Raw genomic sequence first — 19,666 nt, forward strand, 5'->3', positions numbered from 1 at the left:
AAAAAGCAAGACTCGTCTATGATGAAACTTCAGCTTATATCCTGTAACTGCTGGTATAAAATTTGATGTATGGTGTCAAACTTGCAAGGCTGATACACCAAAGTACAGCAACATTAAATCCACTAAAGAATTAGTGGGTTGTTGGTCTAACTAAGCCAACAAGTCCCCCAATACATACAACCACAAAGGTTTTGTTCCTACCCTCAAATACGACCCAAATGAGCATTTCCTAACTTACCTACTGCTGGCAGGAGATCAACCCAAACATGACATACATGAGCATTAACAGTCACAGTTTTAGACACGTGGTTGTGAAATGATCATGGTTAGATTTAGGCAAAATAACTACTCGGTTAAGTTTAGAAAAAGATCATTGTTTGAGTTAGAATACGTTTTTGTTTGTTATGTACATGACGTATGTTACACACTTTACACAGGCTAAGTGCAGTACATATTTGACAAACATAAAATCAAGTAAGTCAGCGTTGACTTTTGGTTTCAAATGGGACACAAACAGCAGTATCCAGGATCAAAGTCCAGTATTTGTTCGACATATCCACCCCAACCTTCCTCCTACGAGGATTTTGTCGCTCTTTATAGTGTGTCACCTAATTTCCTCCTTTGCTCCCATAACAATCACTGTTGCATCTAGAACAGTGGTTCCCAACTAGTGGGTCACAGTCTAAAAGTGGGTGCCGGTCCATTCTGAATGGACCACAAATAACTCATAAACATGTCAAGTTTGTTAAAAACACACTTTATTTTTAAATGAAATGAATTTCTGGCACAAAGTTTTTATTTTTAAGTGGTGTATCCTGCCATAAAGTGAGTTACTAAGCAACAGCTCCTTTACAGGAACAGCAAACTAGCTCCACGACATGGCCAAACACAAGACGCTGACGCTGAATATATTTAAATGTGTGGATCTTGAACAAAGGACTAAGGAGAAACCTGGACCCCGTGGCTCGACCAGTTGGGAACCACTGCTGTAGAGGTAATCGCCTAACAATAGAAGTTGTAAGTTGTAAAGTGTTCATACAAACGACCTATGGGTTCATTTTTTCTAGGGAGACTGTATAAATAGAATCGATGTAGCCACCGTGACATCACTCATTGGCTGGTGGACATTTTAAAGCCTCGAGTTTGGTATTTTGGTTGTCAGCGTCTTAGATTTCTGCAGCCAGAAGTGTCCATATTTGGATGAGAGGTTGTAGCTGTGGAGGGGCGAAGGGTGAATCTGACTGAGAGGACAATATCGGCAGACAGCCTGTCATTCAAAGTGGCCACACCCTTGATAATGCGCTTTTTTGATTCTTTCATTTTCCACAACCTCATGCTCACATTCAAACATATGGGCAATTTTAGAGTCACCAATTAACTTAACCTACATGTCTTTGGACTGTGGGAGGAAGCCAGAGTACCCAGAGAAAACCCATGCTGACACAGGGAGAAAAAACTCCGCACAGAAGGACTCCCCCGCCCTAGGTTCCAACCAGGAACCCTCTTGCTGTGAGGCGACAGTACTAACCACTGCCCCATCGTGCCACCATGGATTATACAAATATTCACCCCCTGTGCAGCTGTCAGGAAAGGGTAAATTAGCTTTTAAGACCAAAACCATTTTTGTACCAGGCTGTAAACATGTTTATATCTACTGTAGAGCTGAACATTTAACACAGAGTCTGCAGAGATTGACTCACCTCTGGAACCAGCCTCAAATGGTCATTTGAAAAACTGTAGTTTTATCCCTTCCACACTGGCATCATTTTTCAGCCTCTGACGTTGCCTCTTTGGCTCAACTAGGCACATTAACATAAAGCATAAACCCTTACAGTCACTTATTATAGTTGGATTTAAATAAGAGTGTATCAGCAACTTCATTTATCTTTGGTGTCTTCGTCTTTGTGGAAACAAATACCCAGTGTTCTACAGCATCTATTAACCGTGCACACACACGAAATAATGATAGGTTTTGTGGCTCAGCAAGCAGCTACTGTCTAAAGACTTCTTGAGATCATAACAGTCTGTATACATGCAGGTGGCAAATCAGAGCAATAATGTGGATCTGGGGTGCGTCAGCAACGCCAACAAGTAGGCTCCATTTCTGAAATATCCTCATTCTGTCCACCCCCAGAGGGAGAGCCTCTTAAAAAGTATTCATTAAATGTCCGCAGTGCTGACAGACATGGGGAGCCTAATATGGTATTTTTGGAAAGTGTACATTAACAGGCTCTAAATTTAACACTACCATGACATTTGGAAATCATTCATTATACTGAATCTGAGGCATAATATCAGCATAACTCACTCCGTGGCCATCTGGCTGACACATCTTTTCACTATATGCTTAAAGCTCCAAGGAAGAACAATTTGGGTTTGGTTCAGATTTAGTTTAGTTTCATTTCCTGGTAGCACTAGAAGCACAGGCTCTTATAGTAGAGAGTCATGTCAACATATTTTGAATCCTCCTTACCAAAATAACAAATCCAAACAGCTTACTTGCACTGTCATTCCTGCAGCAAAACTTTCTGTTTGATTCAGTTTACCACCAAAGAAAAAAACTTTCAGGGACAAGCAGGGAAAATACAACACAGAATAGATGATGTGTCTAGCTGAAAACACCCTGCTCAGTAAAGGACATTTTTTAAAAGCAGAGATATAAAAGATGACCTGGACCTTCTTTTTTTTTTCTGACTGCAGACGGCTCTGACAGTAAGAGTGTGAAATTGTCACTTTTAGGTTAAAGCATGGATCTAGAAACAAATTTGCTGCTCAATCATAGAGGAGGTCACAAGATCAATGATTTCACTTGAGGCGAGACCTCATTGAGCTTTACAAAACTGACTGTAAGATCTCAGAAATCAATTCTTAAATTAAGGAGAAGCTGATGCAGGGAAGCCAGAGTTATTCTGTGCGTTCCTGCCTCTGGGGCTGACGGAGCTCGTGCTCAGACAGGAGAATCGAGAGCTGCAGTAATTCACGCGTGATGAAATAGAGGCATGGATTACTTTTTTTCCTCAGATCAGGAGAAGAGAGTTGGAGATGTTTTTGCAGGAGCGTTTATTATGCAATATCTCCATGTGATTGGGAAACGTGATTGTTATTGTGTTGCATGTTTTAATGTTTACAGAGAGGGTTGGAGTCAATACATGAGGCATGAATGTCAGAGTCACATTGTATCACTTAGACAAACAAGTCGACTGGGATATGCATCTGTCAATATGACAGATCCGGGATGTGGATTTGAACTGAAATTCCGGTAACACTTTGTTTGGATAGTCCGCCTACACGTAGTTTACAGAGCATTTGTAGCATTTCAGCAGCTTATTAGTTGAGCCTCTAACCAACCCATAACCCACTTGAACTTTCTACTCAACCAAAGCAGCATAGGTTGAGTGAAAAGTTCAAGTTTAACTTAATTATACTGAGAATATGAAGGTCTGTTCATGAATAACAAGAACGAAAATTAAGGCAACGAAAGTCCGAGTAGGGCAGGTGGGAAGGGTGGGAGATGGGTCCAACAAACAGTGACTTTCACCTGAGAGAGCGGTGATCACCTCCAGTAAGATTCTAAAGTCAAACCCTGTTCTTTTTACCTAAACCCAACCACGTGTTTTTGTTGCCTGCACCTAACCATGTGCGTGAGTTGTTGAAGGCAAAAAACATTGCTTTGTTGTGTTTTACCGCTATAGTGTGTTTATTTTGAAAGAGATTGTAAATGGTAAATTTCCGATGAAAACATAAGCGTATATAGAAATACATGTAACAGGCAGAACTTGACACAGTGTCCAAGAACATCAACATTCAACGCACCTAGGGACGTGGTTGATTGTGACAAGGTTAGAGTGATAATGTGTTGTCATCTCCATTAAGCTCACTGATGTAGTATACCAGTATTTGTATAAATGTAATCAGGTCCTCCAGCAAAATCTGTGGAAGAAGGGTGTTTATTTCCTGTCCATTCATTATTCTATGGGCCCTATGTATTTAAACCCAGCAAGACTTGTCTAAGTAGGCTAATTGCATATAACATACAAACACACACACACACACACACACATACACACAGCATTGTGGGCTAGAAACTGGCATACATAGTGTACATACATTTTTTGCACAAATGCCATCATACACTGTTTACCCTGGTATGAAAAACCAAATATCACCCAAACCTTATCTCAACTAATAAGCTGTTGAAATGTTACAAATACTCTTTAAACTATCTAAATAAAGTGTAACTGAAATTCCTGGTTCAAACTCATTGCGTGCCCCTGTGAAGAGTAGTGTGTTCGCTAACACCTACGTCTTATAGATCTTGGTGTACAGTGATGCAGTCACCCTTTAACAGAGTGAAACAAGCAATCAAATGCTTTATTCAGTTGTTTGGAAACTGAGTTTCAAGTTTACACAGAAGCTTGTAAAGTCTAAATTGCACTCCGACTTCCTCAGAAAAACTTTTTTACCTCCTCTGACCTGTTTCTCTCTCTCTCTCTCTCTCTCTCTCTCTCTCTCTCTCTCTGTCCAGATAACCAATCCTCAAAAAAAAAAAAAAAAATTCTCCCCTTACAGTGTTGTGTGTGAAGCACATGAAAGTATTTGACATCAGGGCTTATTTGGGATTTGTGTTTTCACATGAGGGGAATGCAGCACGTCAATGTGACTTTGAGTTGTAACCTGAACAAGTCTACCCATTTTGGGACTTGGAAGAAGAATAGATAGAACAAGTTAATGAAGCATTGCGTTAGCTCAGCAGGACGCGCACTGTAAGTCATGTGCACCCGGCAGCTGATCATCAGCTGGTCCAACACACATCAATCACACTCAGTGATTCAAAGAAGGCGATTGTCCGCTCAAGCTGTTGGTTCCTCACTTACCTCATCAGTTCACATCCTTTAAGTCTTAAAATAGATCACAGATAACACATTTTATTTAACAATTAGCCAATAATTATTCCAGAATACTTGGAGACGACTGACTTCTTTTTCGGCACAAATTGGAAGATTATCAGAATATTGTTGCAGAATTATTGATAAAATAGTTGTAGCTCTTCGTACTTGTTTTTTGATGAGTGTGAAAGTTTTAAAATGCCAAACAATGTCCTGACATTAATTTCTAATGAATAATTTAAAAGGTTATGATTCAAGTCCGACCTTTTGATTTTGACATCAAATTAATGACAGCAGTACGCACGGTGGTGCTTTCAGTGCGTCATCAAGCTGATCTTTAACGTAGGCGTTTGTTCAATATTTACAGAGCTCAATGACATTCGACCTGCAAGTCAATCCTTTTCTCAGCATAATTAGGTCTTTCCATACTTAATGCTAATGAATTGCAGAGGTGACAATCCCCCATTGAAAATACATACACTTTAGTTAGTGTATGGTGCACCGTACATCCACATGTAGGAAAAAAATGTCTGACAGACTCTATGGATTAAGAATACAATAGATGCTGCTGTTCATGGATGACAGCCCAATGCAACTTTAATTCCCACATAGCATAGGTTGAGGTCACCCGGGGAAAAAATAGAAGGAGGGATAATGGAATAATATCAGTCAAATCCAGGCCACTGGGGGATTTTCCCTCCTGTTGTATCTTACTTAGCTTCTGCTTTCCGTTGTCTAACTGCTGCTTTCCAAGTCATCCCATCTGTCCGTTTCTCTCCCTCTAAACATTTATGAATTCGGTGAAATAATGCATGAGATAAATCCACGAGCCCATAGGAAGAGATTCTGTTCAGGGGATGAGATAAAGAGAGGAACTGTATTTCAGTTTGGCTTCTTTTTCTACTGATTGCAGTGATTATATATTACAGTTTTTAAGGCTGCAAAATACCCCGCAACCTCTGCATCACACTCCTCAGGAATGAGTGAGACACTTGAGTGGTTATGGTGTTTATCTTCATCCACTAACCTCAGCATTGAGTAATATACTCACTCTCAGCGCTGTTTAAATAACTGTAAGGGCCTCAGAGCCTCCTCGTTTGGTGTTGACATCTGAGAAGAGCGACACACAAGAGGCTGCAGGGTGAGAAAAATGGTCCGGTTGATTAAGAGAGAGGTAGTTCAAAGCCGAAAACTTCATTCTTGGTATTGCATGAGGAGAGAAGGGATAGATTATTATTTTCTGGCGGTGAATACAAGCACTTGAACAGGGGAAAAAGAGATTTTTTTCCGCAGGAGTAATTTAATGGAAATTTCAAACCTTCACTGTTCTCTGCTGCTTTTTGCAGCGAGCCAGCACAGTTCCCGATGTTTTGCTGCTTTTAGTGCATGTGATGATGAGCGTCCAGCAGTGAAGTATCAATAAACACTGTGATTTATGCAGCAAGCTCTCTGGCACGCAACGCTTGGAACCGCAGGTGTAATGTGATTATGACAAATGAAAGTTCTCAAGGTGTAGCTAATTTTTGACAAATAGCAGGGGATTACTGATAGGCATAAAAGTGATTTGTTACAATACATGCTGTCTGCTTGTATTTCCCTTTATAATTTAAGTGGTATTGTGCTCCCTAAGCCCTTAGAGGAGACGGTTTTAAAAGGTAAAAGACTTAAAATGATGACACTTTAGGAAGAAAATGAAGGGCAGGTGAATATTCATAGAGTCGTTACAGGCAAAATGTAATTTGGTTGTATGATTCCTTTATAGCTTGAGAATGATTTTTATGGCTGAACCACCCACATAATATTCTAGGAGCCTGCTCTGGTCTGCGTTGTCTCTTGCAGAGAGTGCTCCCACTCATTACAGCCATGTTGTAAGTGCACTAGGAGTCAAAGAGAGTCTTTTTCCACTCAGCATGGCTCCATACAGTATCAGAAGCTTAGGAAGATCTCATCACTCTCCATCCTCATAATGTTCCTGTCAGTGTGCCGGATGGGAACTATTACATGCCACAGATCATCATTCACTAGATGCAGGGCCCCCCATAAATACTGGCAGTTTTATTATGCAAGATATTAGTCCATTTGTGTATTAGCTCAGCGGTTATGCTAATTTCAGGATCTGTCTCATGTGCTTTGTAGTTCGTTCTAAGGATGGCGAAAGACAAGGCGATGTTGTCAAAGGGATTACACTTCACCATTCAGATTTATTTTACAATATGTCAGTTTTCATCTCTGGCTTCTCCTCAGATCAGCTCCATTGTAATCCCGCCACTGTAAAGCCCTCGGCTATGAATGGACTTTTTTTCATGTCTGCCTCTTGTGTTGGATGTTTCCTGACAGACCAATAACAACAAGCCTCGGCGGCAAAAGCCAATTGTGAGTGTGGCCGATCCATCACTCGCCTGTCGCCATTAGCATTCAAGGTTCATTAGCCAGCAAGCACCCAATATAAAATATAATTGTAGGCTATAAACTTTGTGGTGGCACTCGACCACTGGCACCCATTGAGCATGTTTCAGAATTAAGGTGGCTCTGTTCTCAGTATGTGCATCATATCAATGTATATTTGACCAAGACCTTTGTTTCATCTGTTTCAAATAAGCCTTTTTGCTGCACATTCTCATCACATTAATTCAGATTTATATATACAGCCCCTGATATATAGATGACATAAGGTAACTTATCTTTTGTAAGACTGAACTTTCCCTACACCCACACAATCCTGACTTTTGTTTGCTGCCTTATGGTGCGTACAGACTGAACGTGAAGTGAATTTTTACCCTGCAGGACTGTTTGCGCAATCTGTGTTTATCCAGCCCAAGCAACCAACATGTCTACAGTACTTGTGTGACAGCTCAGACTCTTGACTGCTGTCAAAACTTACCAAGAACTTCTTCCTGTTATTGTCCTCCAGACCCTTCTTTTCCCTTTCACTATAGGCTCATGAATTGGTGTCTTAAATCTTCGGGATAAAGGCAGATTCTTGCTCAATTCGAAACATTTCGAACTCATGGATACATATATAACTGCAACCATGTCTCAAAACTATTGTCTCTTTCCTCATCTACCCTACAATCGTCATCACTTTTGTGGAGTAACCAACATAAAAGAAACAAAATAAAACTCTGAGTCAGCCACAACTTCTGTATGAAGTCTATTATCATTCAATATAATCACTACCCAATCCAATTTAGTTTTGAACTCAGTTAATTAAATACGACACAGTTATACTGAAAGGTCAGAGGAGCAGCAATTAATAATACAACAGAGGTAAACACAAATAAAATAATCCAGCAGGCCAAATACTTTGATGCTGTGTTGCCAAGGGCATTAAAAATTGATAAAAGGAAAGGGAGATGCAATCAATTCAGGTAAACTCAATTCCACGCTGCAAGTACACAACGACTTTCTCCAGTGAAATATACATTATTATGATACTACACACTGTTGGGACTGCATTCTATGACATCAGCATAATGGAGATTGTACATTAGAAGAAAAAAAACACTGTGGTTTATCTGATCTGAGTGAGTGGGGATGAAGTCATGTTTGCCTGCATGTTCTGCCCAGTTTAAGCTCCATGTGTGCATGCATGTGTAAAACAACCATATGCACAAGCCCTCCCACTGACGCTCGAGTGCATTTCTGTTCGAGCAGGTGATGTATTTTTTTTTTTTTCTTATCAGGCCTGTCTTTCCAGATCTACATGTCTGGGTTGGATTCATCTGGAGCTGGTTAACAGAGAATGGGTTTTTGATACCGAGAAAGACAGATGAGACCACTATGACTTCCCCGGAGAATTTAGGGAATCAAATTTAAAAGCTATTTAAGGCCCCAGTGCCAGGTATAGTCACGTCACCTGGGTTGATATTATTGGATGAAATAGGATACACCCCTTGCCAAGTCTGTCTTTGTGTGTGTGTGTGTGTGTGGGGGGGGGGGGGGTTGGCAGTCACAGAGAGCGGGAAGGGGTGGGGCGGCTGGGCCATCAGTGCTTGAGTGAATGAGACAGAGGGGCAGCCAGAGACGTGAGACTGTGTGTGTATCTCGCGTGTGTTTTTCCATGCCCTGCAAGCGTTCATGTTTGTAATACAGTTAGCGCTTCGTTAACTGTCTATGTAAGCCTGTCGACATCCGCCAGGAGAAGTGTTTGGACTGTATTATAACCAGTTCTGTCAGCGCCATCTCTCTTTGTGGCGATTCGGTACTTGGACCTTGTTGACTCACTGCCCTCTCAAGTGTTTGAGCTTTGGCAACTGGTGATGTGTGTGTTTGCATGCTTTTAAGTGTGTAAATGAAAGCGGGAACAGAGTGTGTGATACAGTGAAGGTTTGTATGGGTGTGTTTGTGTATATCAGCCTTATGTAAGCGTTTCTGCAAAGAAGAGCGCGCATGCATGTGTGTTGTTTGGTGTAGAAGCACACAGTACAGCAGCAGACATGGTCTCCATCACCTGACAGCCCTCTGTCCTGAGATGAGAAGTCTGTTTTGTTTCTCCTCTCACACATAAACACATAATATCCAACTGCTGGATGACTTACACTCCCCGAGCAGGAGGTGTGACTACTTGCACATTCTTAGCTTTCCCGACAATATCCTCTCACCCTGCTCTCCTGTACCCCTGCACAACCCCGCATCTCTGCCTCCAGCATTTAAAGACCCCTCTCCTCCCGCTGAAGCATGTTTACACAGGAGAGAGTGTGTGTTTTTTCTCCCTCTCCGTCTCGTTCGAGTGCCTGTTCAATAGACAGATGGTTGCACTTCCTTTTAAGGATTGATCGCAATAGCCTATCACTTACATGTGTATAGCATCTGTTTAGGGTTGTATTGAAGTGCAGGCATGAGGAGCGAGGCAAAGGGTCAGGGCCTGGAATTAGCCTCACACGAAACGACATTGTTTCTCAAAGCGTGGTATTTCATAGTTTGGATTGCGGGAATTGTTAGGAACGAGCTGTCACTGTGGCGAATTTAATGCACTAGCGTTTTTTTTTTCTCCCATGTTTCACTGTGACACCCACCACAAAACTCAGCCTCATTTCAATGACAGTAACTTAGCTCTTGTTTTAAAACACACACACACGAGGTATGCATTGGACCTCATCCAGGTTTAGATTTACTATGAGAACGAAAGAAAGGTGAACTTTCAACGTTCTCCGTGCAGTCACCCTCAAGTGGCTGCAGCCTTTTGGTTTGACATATTCCTGAGCCATTCTTCCACCGTCTCTATTTTGCCGCTCTATTTTTCTTCCTGTCTCCTGCTCTCACATACACACATACTACACAGGCATGTCTAAGTGTCTAAGAGTGCCGTGTCGAAAGATTCCAGCAGCTTGTTACTGAGACTGTCAAAAAGCAAGGAGACCCACCACAGAGGTGAGGATGTGTGTGAAATCCCATGAGCCTCTAGCACTGGTCAGGAGCATAACAACATCCTACTACTCTTTCCACATGTAGATTTTTCTCCTCACACGTAGCTACTATGAGGCAACAGCCGAAGCCCATAACAACAGGAGTATGTTGACAACTGAATGGTATTAGCTTAATACATTTCGGTGGAAATTTAAGGCCACGCAGATATGGTTTGGGTAAAAAAAAAAACCCATGTCCTCCAATTTTAAGGCATAGTTCGTAACCACCCTCAAGCACACAAGCATTTTTGATCTGATGCCCTTACTGGCCAGGCATTTGTGTCATCTAAGGGCTCATTTATACTCTTTTTATGTATGAAAATATAGCTGTCAGCGCCCACATACTTCCATGCGTCTTTTATTTTGGCATAGATACATCCACTAGAGGGCAGCGTCAAACGTTTCTGACAATAACAAGCATGGCGTTGTTGAAAGAAGTTGTGATAATGCATCTTTTAAGGGAGGCAGCGTTGTAGACAGTGGTTGTCTGAGGCCATTAAATACATTGAGACATGTAAATGGAGAATTCTTTTCACTATATTACTTATTTGTTCCACTCTGCCATTTTGAAAATATCTTTGTGTGTCCTACGGTCGTTTCTCGCTTGAATAACGCTACACCACCCCCACGATTTCTTGGGGCACTGCTCCATTTCGCAGGTATCCATAGGATTTCAGCACAAGTGCATGAATATGGATGACATGGACACAGTACAGAGAGAATGCTTCGTCCATGTCCGTATACATATCTAACGTTGAGCATAAATAAGCCTTAAGACTGCTACAAATTATTGTCAGAAAAATAAGCCCTTCTACGGTTCTACGCAGCTATTGTTAAGGTTTAGTAAGGTTCAGGCACAAAAGGACTTGGTCAGGGATTGGCAAATACCATAGTCTGAGTTAAAATCAATACTTGTTAAGGTCAGGGAACAATTGTGGACGTGGTCAAAAGAAACCATTATTGACTTCCAGAAAAAAAAGAGAAACAAACACTAGTCTCCTATATCAAAGTCCGAAGTTTTGTTGACTCTTCTAACCACACCTTTCTTCTTTTCTCCAGATGGACGGGAGTCATAAATCCTCAGGCCACAAGAGGGCTTTGTTTCGTAGACATGTTGTGTCTGGGGCTTTTGCTGAAACAAGTGACAATGTAGTTTTCTTGGGAGGAGAGTCTATTTTAAATATATTTTTATTCAGAACATTTTCAGGATTTTTAATGAATTGTTTCAACAAGCTTGGTAACCAGTCAGCTAAATGAGGATGCAGGTGTTTATGGTTATCTTTGGGCAACTAAAAAGCACTTGGTGAAGGTTTCAGAGAGATCATAGTTTGTTAAATATTGAAATAACAAACCTAAATCATGACGCAGAACATAAACCCTGATGCTGGTCAAACATTTTGTACGATCATCCATCCTCCTCAACCTCTTCTCTGTGCCTTTGCTGCACTGTATAGTTGTTTAACTGCTCCCTGTATTGGAATTAAATGTCCATCTGAATTTAAATCATGATTGCAAATTAGCTGCATATGAACACTAGAGACAGTGTTGTAGAATATACTACAGCATGTTCATATCTAGAGGAACAGAATGTACTTCCTCTGACAAAAAAAAAAAGAAACATCCTAAACAGCTTACTCACAGTTTGTACCTTGTAAATAGTTACGCTTACCCTCTACCTGCCCTTGGTACACCAGAGATCTTTCCAAGTATATTTTGGCCGGATCCCATGCACAGCCATCCTTGGCACCCTGCGTAACCTCTCACACTGATTATTATTTCACTTCCTCGCATTGTTATTTTTATCAAACTAAGCTCCCGTCAAACTGCCGTCTGTTTATGGCTGTTGATGCCAGTGTAAGCAGGACTCAGACACTCAGCTGCAGTAATCTGGATTGCAGCAAAAAAGACACCTCAATAAAAGCAGATCTCCTGGCTGCCCACGGTCATAAAGGAGAATAAACAAGGTTAGGGCAGAATAATTATGCCGAGCTGCTTCCTGGTATTAAAGGACTGACGGGACTTCTTCCATTGTACAGACACAAGTCCTGTTTTTCTTGCTCTCTGGGCTGAGGAGTTTACACTTCTCACATTTACACTGTGTAATAGAAGATTTACACTAGACAACTAAAGTATTGATTTTTTTTGCTGATGTACATACATAAACAATCTTAGTTAGTGGATGACAACATGAATGGCTGTTTGCTGGAGGATTCCTTCTCTCCTTTGCAGTAGATACATGTGAACACACATATCAATGCCTACAAGTGTGAAAATACAATAACACTTTTGTCTTACACAACACTTATGTAAACAATTATCTTCTCACTGGGCTGGCTTTGAAACTAAAGTGTGAACATATATAACAACTAAATAAGTTGCCAGCAGTGTTCTACAAGGATTTGCTCTACTCACACACTTGCCCTCTGATATGTCTTTTTTGTTATAGTTTGTTTAGCAGCTACTGTGTGCTAGCAGCGTGGCTTTGGGGATGGCAGTGTTGGTTTGCTGGTCTACCACTTTGGTCTGCACTTAAATATCTAAATTAAGACTACCTTACTACCACTTCACCCTCTAAATGACCAGATTCTCATAATGTGTTAGGCTGAATCGAAATTTTTGTTTCTCATGTCTCCAATGAACGAAGAGTCCAGAACCTTAGAAAAATCTTGCCGCTTCACAACAGCAAAATTATGTCAAAACATCTGTTTACAAACTCTAATTTATCCGGTTGTATGCTCAGTACTTCCCAAACAGACAGCTCCCTCTGATGACAAGCTGAATGGAAAGTGAACCTTAGGTTGCTTTAACACCTGCCCTGTTTGGTTTGGTTCTATTGAACTCAGGTCTGTTTCCCCCCTAAGTGTGGTTCATTTGCACAGGTGTGAACACAGCAGTCACACTCAGTTGTGCACCAAAACAACCGGACCGAGATCTTGTTGAAGAGGTGGTCTTGGTCTGGTTACATACAAACTCTGGTGTGGTTCATTTGTGGTGAGAACATGTTCCGGCCTCGATCTGAATCAACTGCAGTCACATGACACATTGTTTGGGTTAAACATGAGCATGTTACAGTCCTGGAGGATTATTAATGTGCACCTCCTCCTGTACTGCCTTAATATGCACATTCAGCACATCCAATGCATCAAAACATTGTTTTCTAGTTGGAGCCGCACCTCGTTTTCAAACTGTATGGTTTGACTAAAATGAGCAATGACAGCAATATAGTCCACGATGAGTAGCGCTAAAATCAACCTGCGTAGTTGTCCCTCCATTGTGTGTGTGTGTGTGTGTGTGACCATATGACAATACAGACAGCTGCCCAACCCTACTGCATATCAGTCTGATTTAAGAACCTATTTTGACCTCAGCAAACTTTATCTCATTTAAAACCAACTCACATTAGAAAACTGTGATTGTCTCTGAATTGCTGAAGCAATAGAAATCTGAAATGAGTTTAACCGTGAGCGCCCATCAGCAGCAATAACAAACAAAGTGATTAGTTGTCATTCATTACCGAGTGCTGAGAGACAACAAGTGAGAGACCAGCATGATGTGCTGGTGCGATGTCACTCGCTGACAGGAGGAATTTGTGTTTACTTTTATGTAAATGAGGAGCGACATAATGTAACAATGGCCAGCTGAGAGATAGATATGGTCACTTTACGTTTCTTGGCTGCAGGATTTGTCCTCTTAGTCTTTATCAGTCTGCTTCCAGCAGTTACTGTGGCTGTTTTCAGTGTAATCTACAAGTGTGGAGGAAAGTTTCAAAAGGGGTTTGAAATATTTGTGAGGTTTATCACAAAAAAAATAACTTTATGATCAGTATATTAGCAAAAACACTGCAAATTACATTAATATATATTAAGTAAATACTGAATAACCTCAATTATTAATATATGGTGATCTTGTTATTATGTATACACACTTTATCAGTAATTTAATACAAAGAATTCTTCACAAAGTCCTCATGTGACCTCATGCGCACTGGCCAAAACAAACTGTTTTCCACCATGGAGAAGTTCTTGTCACCCAGTGCAATAAACTCACCATAATTTCTCTGGCTTTTTAATTTACCTTATCTCCTCAGCACATCCACCAAATGTTTGCTACTTGGGAGCAGAGAGTCTCCCACACACTGTTTGTGATAATGGATGAGTGGCTGGCTGCTTTTGAGAGGGACATGTCTTGTCAGTTGGACGTGCCGTGTTAAGAGACAAGCCTATCAGATGCCTCCCATATTTACAAAGACATATGTGGAGCTAAATGTGTCCTTATCTGACACTGGGCTCCTGGGAAAACGCACACAGTAATTCCACAGTGTCTTGCTCTTCCTTGGTAAATACACAGATACTAAGTATTAAGACCACATGGACTGTGGTGCTTAAACCAAAACCCAAATTTGAACGGGTGTGTTTTGGAGACAGCTGCGGGGATCAACATGTCTGAAATTTAAGCACGACGTTAGCAGATGGAGATGTTCCCCAGTCTAAATGCCATATTAGTTTTGGGAACAAAGCAAATGTGTCAAGACAAACATTTTTGCTCCCTAATTTTGCCAGTATTATTGGACATATGATGCATGTAATCAAGGTGACGAGGTGATGCTTCAGAGGCTTTACTGTTTAACTCAGAAGAAGTTGGTTTCAGTTCCCTTTCAGTCGATTCACTTGGTACAACACATATAGTATGGGATATCACGCTCCCGCGTGGCCTGACTGAACAAAACCTCTATTCACGCCTTTAAGGCAGATGATCTGTGGTGACGCATGTGAGGCCCCGTCCGCACATATATACCTGCGTCACCACAATCATTCTTCAGTTCTTACGCTCTTCACCTCGCAAAGAACACCTCTACCGATTGGGTTAGCTAGCTGCTGCTAGTTAGCTCTGTTCTATAGGCTACTGCTGATGCGAGATTAGCTTAACAGCCCCTGTCGGTGTTAGCCATCGGCTACCCACGGAGCGCTAATTTCATGTGTATTTTCGAGTACTATTCATCGAAGGGTTTCGTGTCTCGGTATGAGCACCAAGCCTAAACAGGCGAAGAAGAAGTCTTCTGATTGCCCCTATCCTCAGAGGTGTGGCTTCTCTTTGCACGACAAGGACCAGCACGAAGCGTGTCCCGTCTGTCTGGGAGTCCTCCAGGCTAGGAGGGCATTGATTGAGCCCGGGTCTTGTGCATCTTGTTGCCAGCTCCGGAGCTCAACCCTGGAGAGGCGGGTCACGTTTGTGGAGAAAGTGCTGGGGAAGATAACCGTTTCATGGCAGGACCCCCTCCTCTCCAAGTCGAGGGACCCAGCCTCGTCTGAGTCCGACGGCGAAGAGCTTTTGGCCGAAGTCCCTGCTGGTGACTGGGCGGACCAAATGGAGTATGTTGACAGGTTAGCCGAGTGTGAAACGGACCCCTCCAAGGGCGCTAGCCAGCTGCCGCTTCAGCTAGCTGCTTGCCATGATGACGATGACATGCTGGACATCGGTTTGGAAGTGCATGGCTTGTCAAAGGATGAACAGGAGGCTTTATCGTCGGGCCAGTATGCCGCCGCTGCTGCGTCGGTTGACCAGGACGACACATCCTTCCTCTCGTTGTACTGCCAAGAAGCTGGAGGTGGAGTGGCCCTCTCCCCCACCGGCTCAGAAACCGTTGCGGTTTGCAGGATTTTTCCTTCCCCCCGAGCCGACGACTGTTCCCTGATCCCCTTTGTCGCTGAGCCAACCTTGACGTGGAACAAGCTGCTGTCTCCCCGCGTCACGGTGCCCGGCTATGGACAGTATTTGGACCTGGATGGAGCTGAAAAAGCAGGTCTGGTCAACCCTCCGCCTATGGAGCCGTCCCTGGCAGCCTATCTGGCCCCGGCCCAAAACCACGGCGTCGGCGGCCCCACTACGCTCCCATCCAAGCACTGCAGGTTCTCCGCGTCGCAGCTGGAGAAGATTTACCGGGCACAGGCAGGCACGGCCCGTGCGCTGAGCTCAGTCACTATGCTCCAGACATATCAAGCCATATGTCTGGCAGAGCTTGGGTCACTCATGCCTTCCGACAGTCCACTGGCCCCTCTTCTCAACAAGGTTAGAGTCGCTACGGATTACATCCTCTGCGTGTCCCGCTGTGCAGCGCTCTCCCTGGGCAGAGGGATGGCTTCTACAGTGGTTGCGCAGAGGCACCTGTGGCTGACTCTTTCCGACGTTCCGGAGAGGGACAGGGCTGTTTATTTGGATGAGCCAGTGTCCGCTGAAGGCCTGTTTGGACAGTCACTCGACGTTATTCAGACAAAATTTGAGCTGAGAAAGAAGCAGACAGACGCCCTGCGCAGCATCATCCCCAGACGTGATGCTAAACCAAAGCGGCCTGCCAAGCCGACACCACCGCTTCCCCACAAGAGGGCAGCGCCGCCTGCGAGTTTGGGCTCCCAGCCGGTGAAGCAGCAAGCGCCGGACCAAATCCCACGCCAGTTGGCTTGGAGCAAGGGTCTGCCACCAGGCCTCCAGAAGGGTTCAGCGCCTAGGAGGAAGAAGCCGCATTCATCCTAGCTCCGGGAGTGAGCCGAGAGGGGCTCCAGCAGCAGGGAGACACTGCTGCCCCCCATCTGTTGCCGACAAAGAGGCCGCGTTCATGTTTAGTTCTGGGCGAGAAGCATTGCACTCCCCTGACACAGTCTCCCAAGCACAACCCCCCCCCACACACAAGTGCCCCAGTGTTGGTGCCTTCTGTTCACTGTGTGAATGTTGTAAATGTGCATTTATTGAAATCAATAAAGGTTCCGTTTTGTACCCAAAACAATATCAAACAAATAAACCAGGTCAAACTGGTGGTGCCATTCCCCTCTGGCACGCCAGGGGGTGACAGCCCATTCCCTACAGTGCTGCAGGTCAGTCGGCTAGCTGTCCATCTCCCTCAATGGCGCACATGCGCAGTCTCACCGTGGGTAGAGAGGACTGTTGCCATGGGTTACCGGTTACAGTTCAGGGCCCGGCCACCCCGTTTCCACTCTATAAAACACAGTTGTAGGGGACGAGGCAGCTGCAGTACTGAGGGAAGAAATAAACAGCTTGTTGAACAAGAGAGCGATACGAGTTGTTCCCGCTTCGGAGACGAACAAAGGTTGGCATCCTATTTTAGATCTGCGAGTGTTAAACAAGTATCTACGAACTTACAGGTTCAAAATGCTAACACTCAGACAGCTACTGAGCGTGATCGGACCGGGAGATTGGTTTACAACTATTGATCTTACAGACGCTTACTTTCACGTAGCGATACACCTGGACCACAGGCAATTTCTAAGGTTTGCATTCGAGGGCATGGCCTATGAATACCTGGTGCTGCCATTCGGCTTGTCACTCGCCCCCTGCACCTGCACCACGAAATGTGTCGAGGCTGCGTTAGCTCCGCTCCGGGAGAAAGGCGTTCGCATATTAGCCTATCTAGACGATTGGGCTTTGATCGCGAGCTCCAGAGAGAGGGCAGCGGCGCACCTGTCACTGACTCTGTCGCACATCCAAGCGCTGGGCTTCTCGGTGAATTTACGGAAAAGTTCACTGACCCAGAGTCAGCAGTTTTCTTTTCTTGGGCTGGAAATATGTTCGATTTCAAACCGAGCCCGTCTGTCAGAGCACAGGGTGGCTGCGTTTCACCGCTGCCTTGCTCAGTTTCATTTGGGACGCAAACTACGTTTTCGGACGATCTTACAGCTGTTAGGCATGATGGCATCTATGATCGCTGTAGTGCCACTTGGGCTGTTGAAGATGCGAGCGTTGCAACGCTGGACTCAATCTCATCGGCTGTGCACGCCGCGTCACCTCCAGAGGAGGCTGACAATATCTCCTTCTTGCATGTCGGTGCTCCTCCCGTGGAGGTAACCCGGTTTACTACAACAGGGCTCCCCTATAGGGAGGATGTCTTTTTGCAAGGTGGTGTCCACAGATGCCTCTCTGAGGGGGTGGGGGGGCTCTGTGCAAAGGTGCAGCAGTGAGAGGGGTGTGGACGTCAGTACAATGCAGGCTCCACATCAACCACCTGGAGCTGTTAGCAACTTTCTTAGCTCTAAGGCATTTTCGTACGGTTCTGACAGGCCATCATGTTCTGATCAGGACAGACAATACAACAGTGGTTTCCTACATAAACAGGCAGGGAGGGACCCGCTCACTTCCCCTGTTGAAACTGGCTCGCTCTCTGTTGCTATGGTGCAGTGCTCATTTTCTGTCTGTCAGAGCCACCCATGTCCCGGGCCACCTGAACCTGGGGCCGGACCTCCTCTCCAGGGGAGGTCCTCTTGTGAGGGAGTGGAGGTTGCACCCATTGGTGGTGACTCAAATATGGGACCGGTTTTGCAGGGCAGAGGTGGACCTTTTTGCCTCCAGAGCAAATACCCACTGCCCCCTGTTCTTTTCCATGACAGACCACAACGCTCCCCTAGGGATGGACGCGTTAGCGTACACATGGCCCGACACGCTTCTGTATGCGTTTCTCCCAGTGGAGATGATTTTTTCAGTTCTGGAGAGGGTGCGCCGACAGGGTCTCTCTCTGATCCTGGTGGCCCCTCACTGGCCAGCGAAGTCGTGGTTCACCCGCGCCCAGAGCTGTGGCGGTTGCATGCCTACCTGTTGAAAGGTCCAATCTAATAGCTAAAGGTCTGCCCCCAAGTGTGGTGGCAACGATCCAGAGTGCGAGGGCATCGTCAGCTAGGGGTTTGTATGCTTACAAATGGCGGGCGTTCAAGCAGTGGTGTCAAGACCGAAATGTACTCCCATTTCAGTGCTCTAATGTGGATGTTTTGACATTCCTCCAGGAACTGCTGGATAAGGGTCTCTCTTTCTCCACAATTAAGGTCTATTTGGCCGCTATATCTGCATGCCATGTTGGTTTTGATGGAGTGACACCAGGCGCTCATCCTCTTGCCATGCGTTTCCTAAAGGGAGTCCGCAGGTTGAGGCCTGTGATTAAACCCAGCGTTCCGTCATGGGATTTAGCTTTGGTGCTTGAGGTGCTTTGTGGACCCCCATTTCAGCCTATTGAGTCTGCAGATATGAAGTTTCTTTCATATAAGACAGCACTACTTCTCGCTTTGGCTTCTGCAAAGCGGGTGGGTGACCTTCATACGTTATCTGTACATCCCTCGTGTACTCAGTTCACTTTGGATGGCTCTAAGGTTACATTGTGCCCAAATGCAGCATATTTGCCTAAGATTATCTCTGTAGCCTATAGCTCTATGACGTTTGAGCTTTTGAGCTTCTGTTCCCCTCCATTTGCTTCCGAGGAGCAGAGGAGGTTACATTTCTTGTGCCCTGTGCGTGCGCTACGTACTTACATAGACCGCACACAGAGTGTGCGACCAGGGGCATGGCAGCATCATGGGCTTTATTTAAAGGGGTATCTGTGAG

General features: G+C 44.2%; 1 protein-coding gene and 1 pseudogene across 3 annotated transcripts in view; both read left to right on the forward strand.

Annotated features, from left to right (window-relative positions):
* chrm3a (cholinergic receptor, muscarinic 3a) overlaps window positions 1-19,666 on the forward strand; it is a 129,420-nt gene that overhangs the window by 93,060 nt on the left and 16,694 nt on the right. The gene's annotated exons all lie outside the window — the stretch shown is intronic.
* LOC125903855 (uncharacterized) lies at window positions 15,311-18,893 on the forward strand (annotated as a pseudogene).

Source organism: Epinephelus fuscoguttatus, linkage group LG16, assembly GCF_011397635.1.
Source record: "Epinephelus fuscoguttatus linkage group LG16, E.fuscoguttatus.final_Chr_v1".
NCBI lineage: Eukaryota > Metazoa > Chordata > Actinopteri > Perciformes > Serranidae > Epinephelus > Epinephelus fuscoguttatus.